The sequence below is a fragment of the Rhinopithecus roxellana genome, chromosome 7 (genome assembly GCF_007565055.1).
Source record: "Rhinopithecus roxellana isolate Shanxi Qingling chromosome 7, ASM756505v1, whole genome shotgun sequence".
Taxonomy (NCBI): Eukaryota; Metazoa; Chordata; class Mammalia; order Primates; family Cercopithecidae; genus Rhinopithecus; species Rhinopithecus roxellana.
Genome location: NC_044555.1, coordinates 13,851,677 through 13,857,676, shown reverse-complemented (window position 1 = coordinate 13,857,676; position 6,000 = coordinate 13,851,677).

The following is a 6,000-nucleotide window of genomic DNA, read 5'->3' as shown; positions in this document are numbered from 1 at the left end:
GAAACCTGTCTCTACCAAAAATACAAAAATTAGCCAGGTGTGGTGGTGCTCGCCTGCAGTCCCAGCTACTTGGGAGGCTGAGGCAGGAGAATCGCTTGAACCTGGGAGGCAGATGTTGCAGTGAGCTGAGATCGCACCACTGCATTCCAGCCTGGGAGACTGAGACTCCGTCTCAAAATCATAACAACAACAACAACAACAACAACAACAACAAAAAAAAAAAAAAAAAAAAAAAAAAAGAAAAGAAAGAAAGAAAAAAAAAGGAAAGAAAACCCCCCAATCTGTTAGTAGTCATCCTCATGCTTCCCACCCTTAACCCCTTGGCAACGTAACCTCTAATCTATTTTCTGGTTATATTAATTTGATTTTTCTGCAGTTTGTGGGCTTTTGTTTCTGACTTCTTTCATTTGTAGGATTTTTTAGGATGATTAGCACGTAAGATGTCTCATAATTTTGTTCCTTTCTAATGTAGAATCCTATTTCTTTTTATGCACCACCTTTGATTATCCATTCACCAGTTGAAGGACATCCCAAATTTTTCCACTTTTTGGTTATTATATATAATGCTTCTATAAACCTTCACTTACAAGTCTTTGGGTGGAATTTTGCTTCACTTCTCTTATATAGAAAATGACTTTTGCGGCTGAGCGCAGTGACTCATGCCTGTAATCTTAGCACTTTGGGAGGTCGAGGTGGCTGGATCGTGAGATCAGGAGTTCCAGACCAGCCTGACCAACATGGTGAAACCCCATCTCTACTACAGACACAAAAATTAGCCAGGCATGGTGGCGTACACCTATAATCCCAGCTACTCAGGTGACTGAGGCAAGAGAATCGCTTGAACCCGGGAGGCGGAGGTTGCAGTGAACCGAGATTGTGCCACTGCACTCTAGCCTGAGCGACAGAGCAAGACTCTGTCTCAAAAAAAAAAAAAAAAAAAAAAAAAAAAAAGACTTTTGCAATTGTTCAATCCTATGCACAGTTGATGTTTAATAGTTTAATATCTTAAGAAACTGGCAGACTGTTTTCCAAATTGGCTACAACGTTTTTCACTTCCATCAGAAAGATATGAGAGTTCTAGTTTCTCCACATCTTTGAAAACACTTGTTATTTTCTGTGCTCTAAGAGTATGTGCATGTGTGCTTTTAAAATAATTGTGCTTTTGTGGTTATGACTTGGCATTTGTCATTGCATTTTCTTAAAAGTATATGCTATTGGTCATTTTTTCTTGGGCTTGCTCACAACTGGTGTATTCTTAAATGAAATGTCTATTCAAATCCTTTGCATATTGGGAGTTATACCTGATGTAAATGACAAGTTGATGGGTGCTGACGAGTTGATGGGTGCTGACGAGTTGATGGGTGCAGCACACCAACATGGCACAAGTATACATATGTAACAAACCTGCATGTTGTGCACATGTACCCTAGAACTTAAAGTATAATAATAATAAAATAAAATAAATCTTGAAAAAGAAAAAAAAAATCCTTTGCATACAGTTTTAGTTCTGTTCTCTTTGCAGTGAAATGGTTCTTTATATTCATAAACTGTTTACCTCACATATAATTTGCAAACATAGTTTTATTTATATTAATTTTTATTGCTCTTTATCCATGTGGCCATTAGAAGGTCAAAATGTTTTAATTTTGAGATTCTGATCCTTTTTTGCATGAGTTGTTTTAGTGTTTTGTAAGAAATCATTGCATGTTTCAGGGGCTCAGAAATGTACTACTCTATTTTATTATGGTTTTAGAGTTTTGGCATATACCTTTATGTGTATTTTTTGTTTTTTATCTATCGTTGTATCGTGGTTAAACTAAAGTTCTATATTCATTCTTTGCGTATGGATATCCAAGTGTCCCAGTATAATTTGTGGAAGAGATTAACATTCTATATTAAATTGTCTTGGAGTCTTTGTCAAAATTCAACTGATCAAAAATAAATAGATGTATTTATGAACTCTGTATTCTGTTGCACTGGTTGATATTTCCATCCTAATGTCAATACTATGCCCTATAGATTACTGTCCCTTTGTACTAAGTTTTGAAATTGTGAATTTTTCATCCTCTCACTTAGTTATTTTTTAAATTAAGATTGTTTTGGCTCTCCTAGGACCTTTGCAATTTACATATGAATTTTAATATCAGCTTTTCCATTTCTCTGAAAAAGTGAGGCTGAGATTTTAATAGCAATGTTTTTGAATCTGTAGATATACTAAATCTGTTGGCATCTTCACGGTATTGAATTTTGTAATCCATTAACAAGAATTTGTATTCCATGTTATTGTATTGCACTTTATAAATACACATTTTATTTTTTTGTCTGATCCCCAGTTGAAGGACCTGCAGTGGTTTCTCTTTTTAGACATCATGAATAATGCTGCTGTGATCTTTGTGTATATGTTATCATGTGAATTTTCATTTCTTTTGTATATATTATTAGTTGTGCTCTTGCTGTTTCCTATAAGACTACTTTTTAAGCATTATTAGAAATTGTCAAATTGCTTCTATAATTTTCTTCCCCATCACAACTTTGTGAGGATGATATTCACTCCGTGTCTTTGACCACACTTATTTCCTGTGGTTTTTATTATTTCAATTTTTCTGTGTGAAAGTGGTTAACATTGTCTTTTAAATTTGTATTTCCTGTGCATATTTTCCTCTGTCTTGGTCATTTGTATGATTGCTTTTCTGAAAATGATGACCTTGAATTTGTACATCTAGTTGAGAGTATTGATATGTATGCCATGTCATGAATCTATGAATCTGGAATGATACTCCATTTACTTATATCATCTTTTGTTACTCTCAGTAATATTTTGTGGTTTTCAGTGTACAAGTCTTCCTCATTTCATATTAATTTTAAATCAATTATTCCTTCACATGCTATTGACAATGGTAATTTTTTTCAATTTCAATTTCAAATTATACATTATTATATAGAAATGCAATTGATATTTTAAAAAAACTTTAATGAGATGATTTGCATTATGTTTGCTCATGTTGAATGTACAATTTCATGATTTTTTGGTAAATACACCAAGCTGTGAAATCCTCAGCAGAATCTAAGTTTTAGAAATTATGTCGTTGCATGAGAAATTTTGTTCCTGTTCACTGCCACATTTTCTTCTTACCTCTAACTCTGGGCAATCACTAATCTGCTTTCTACCTCTGTTGATGTGCCTTCTCTTGAAAATTCTTATACAAGGAATTCATGTCATGTGTGGTCCTTTTTGGCTGGCTTCTTTCACTTGCATGTGTTTGAGGATCATCAGCCTTGCAGCATGTATCAAAATGTTTCTTCTCAATATCCCTTTCTGTCTACAAACCACCTTTTGATTAACCATTCAGAATTTGAAAGACACCCCTATCGTCCCACTTTTTACTTATTATGTATAATGATCCTACACTCCTTAACTTACAAGTCTTAGATGGATGTATTTTTCACATTTCTTCTGTAGAAATCTAGTTTTGTAATTGCTGAATGCTATGCTAAGTCAATGACTAACATCTTAAGAAACTGAAAAACTTCCTGTTAAAGTGACTGCAACTTTTTTCGTTCTCACTGGAAAGGCTTGAAAGTTACCATTTATGAAAAGGAACAATCTATTGATACATACAACTTGGATACATATCTAAAGACTTATGTTGCCTGAAAAAAGCCAATGTCAAAATGTTATTTTCTGTAAGTTTCCATTTTTAACCTTTTGAAAAGACAAAGTTTCAGGAGTAGAATATAAATTAGTGATTTCCATGGGAGTGTGATAAGGTGGTGGAACTGAAAGAAGCTTCTTTGGGAGGGAGGTGGGTGTGCTTATGAAAATGCAAAATAGGGGATATCTATGATGATTATTTTGTTCTGTATCTTGATTCTTAGTAGATGTATGAACTTTCACGTGAAAGAATTATATAGAATTAAATACACTCGCCCCTACCGAAGTATAAGTAAAACTGTGGATTATAACAATGTTGGTTTCCTAAGATACTGGTTGTGGTATTGTACTATAGGGTTTTTTAATGATGAAAAACACATAAAATAAACTGTACCTTCTTAATCATTCCTAAGTGTGTTAGTTGAGTAGTGTTAGATATATTCACATCATTGAGCAAACAATCTCCAGAACTTTTTCATCTTGCAAATCTAACACTCTGTACCAGTAGAAAACTCCCCATTCCCACATTTCCCCATTCTTCTTGCCCTTGGCAAACACCATTATTCTTTCTTTCTTTCTCTCTTTCTCTCTTTCTGTCTTTCTCTCTCTCTTTCTTTCTTTCTTTTCTTCCTTCCTTCTTTTCTTCCTTCCTTCCTTCCTTCCTTCCTTCCTTCCTTCCTTCCTTCCTTCCTTTCTTTCTTTCTTTCTTTCTTTCTTTCTTTCTTTCTTTCTTTCTTTCTTTCTTTCTTTCTTTCTTTCTTTCTTTCTTTCTTTCTCTCTCTCTCTCTCTTTCTTTCCCTTTCTTTCTTTCTCTCTTTCTCTCTCTTTGTCTCTTTCTTTCTCTCTCTCTCTCTCTCTCTCTCTCTCTCTTCTTTCTTTCTCTCTCTCTCTCTCTCCTCTCCTCCTCCCCTTCCTTCCTTCCTCCTTCCTTCTTCCTTCCTCTCCTTCTTCCTTCCTTCCTTCCTTCCTTCCTTCTTTCATGAAGTCTCACTCTGTCGCCCAGGCTGGAGTGCAGTGGGGCGATCTCAGCTCACTGCAACTTCTGCCTCCTGGGTTCAAGCGATTCTTCTGCCTCAGCCTCCCAAGTACCTGGGTCTACAGGCACGCACCACAGCGCCCGGATAATTTTTGTGTTTTTATTAGAGACGGGGTTTCACCGTATTGGCCAGGCTGGCCTCAAATTCCTGACCTCGTGATCCGCCCGCCTTGGCCTCCCAAAGTGCTGGGATTAGAGGCGTGAGCCACCGAGCTCAGCCTCTACTTTCTGTTTCTATGGATTTGATTAGGTATACCATGTAAGTGAAATCATACAGAATTTGGCTTTTTGTGACCGGCTTATTTCAGTCAGTATAATGTCCTCAAGGTTCATCCACGTTGTAGCATATGTCAGAATTTATTTCCTTCTTAAAGCTAAATAATATACCATTGTGTATATGCATATATATACATATCACATTTTGTTTATTCATTTCTCAGTGAACACTGGTTGCTTCCACCTTTTGGCTATTTTAAATAGTGCTGCTATAAATATTAAGTGTGCAAATATCTTTTCAAGGCCTTGCTCAATTATTTGGGGTGTATACCTACAAGAAGAATTACTTGATCGTGTAGTAGGTCTATTGTTAATTTTTTGAGGAACCACCCAGAACGTTTTCCATAGTGTCTGTGCCATTTTAAAATTCTATCAACAGTGCATGAGGCTTCCAATTTCTCCACATCCTCACCAACAATTACTATTTTCTATTCATTTGTTTGTTTGGATAATGGCTATTCTGGGAGGTATGATGTGATATCTCGTTGTGCTTTTTTCAGCTTTGCTGAGGTAAAAATGACAAAGAAATAATACATATTCAAAGTGTACAACATGATATTTTGCTGTACACATATATTGCAAAATTACTGCAACTATCAAGCTAATTAACATAGCCATCAACAACACATTTAGCTACTCTTTTTGTTGTGGTGAGAATACTTAAGATCTACTCTCTTAGCATATTTCAAATATACAGCACATTATTATTAACTATAGCCAGCATGCTATACATTAGGTCTCCAGAACTTGTTCATTTCATATCTTCAAGTCTGTACCTTTTGACCAACATCTACTCATTTACCTTATCCTCTAGTCCTGGTAACCAACCTTCTACTCTGCATCTGAGTATGACTTTATTAGATTCCACATATAAATGAGATCATGTAGTATTTGTCTTTCTGCGTCTGACTTATTTCACTTAGTATAATATCCTAGGTTGATCTATGCTGTCATAACTAGCAGGATTTCATTCTCTTTAGGCTGAATAATATTCCAGTGTATGTGTGTACACTATGTGTGTGTGTGTGTGTGTGTG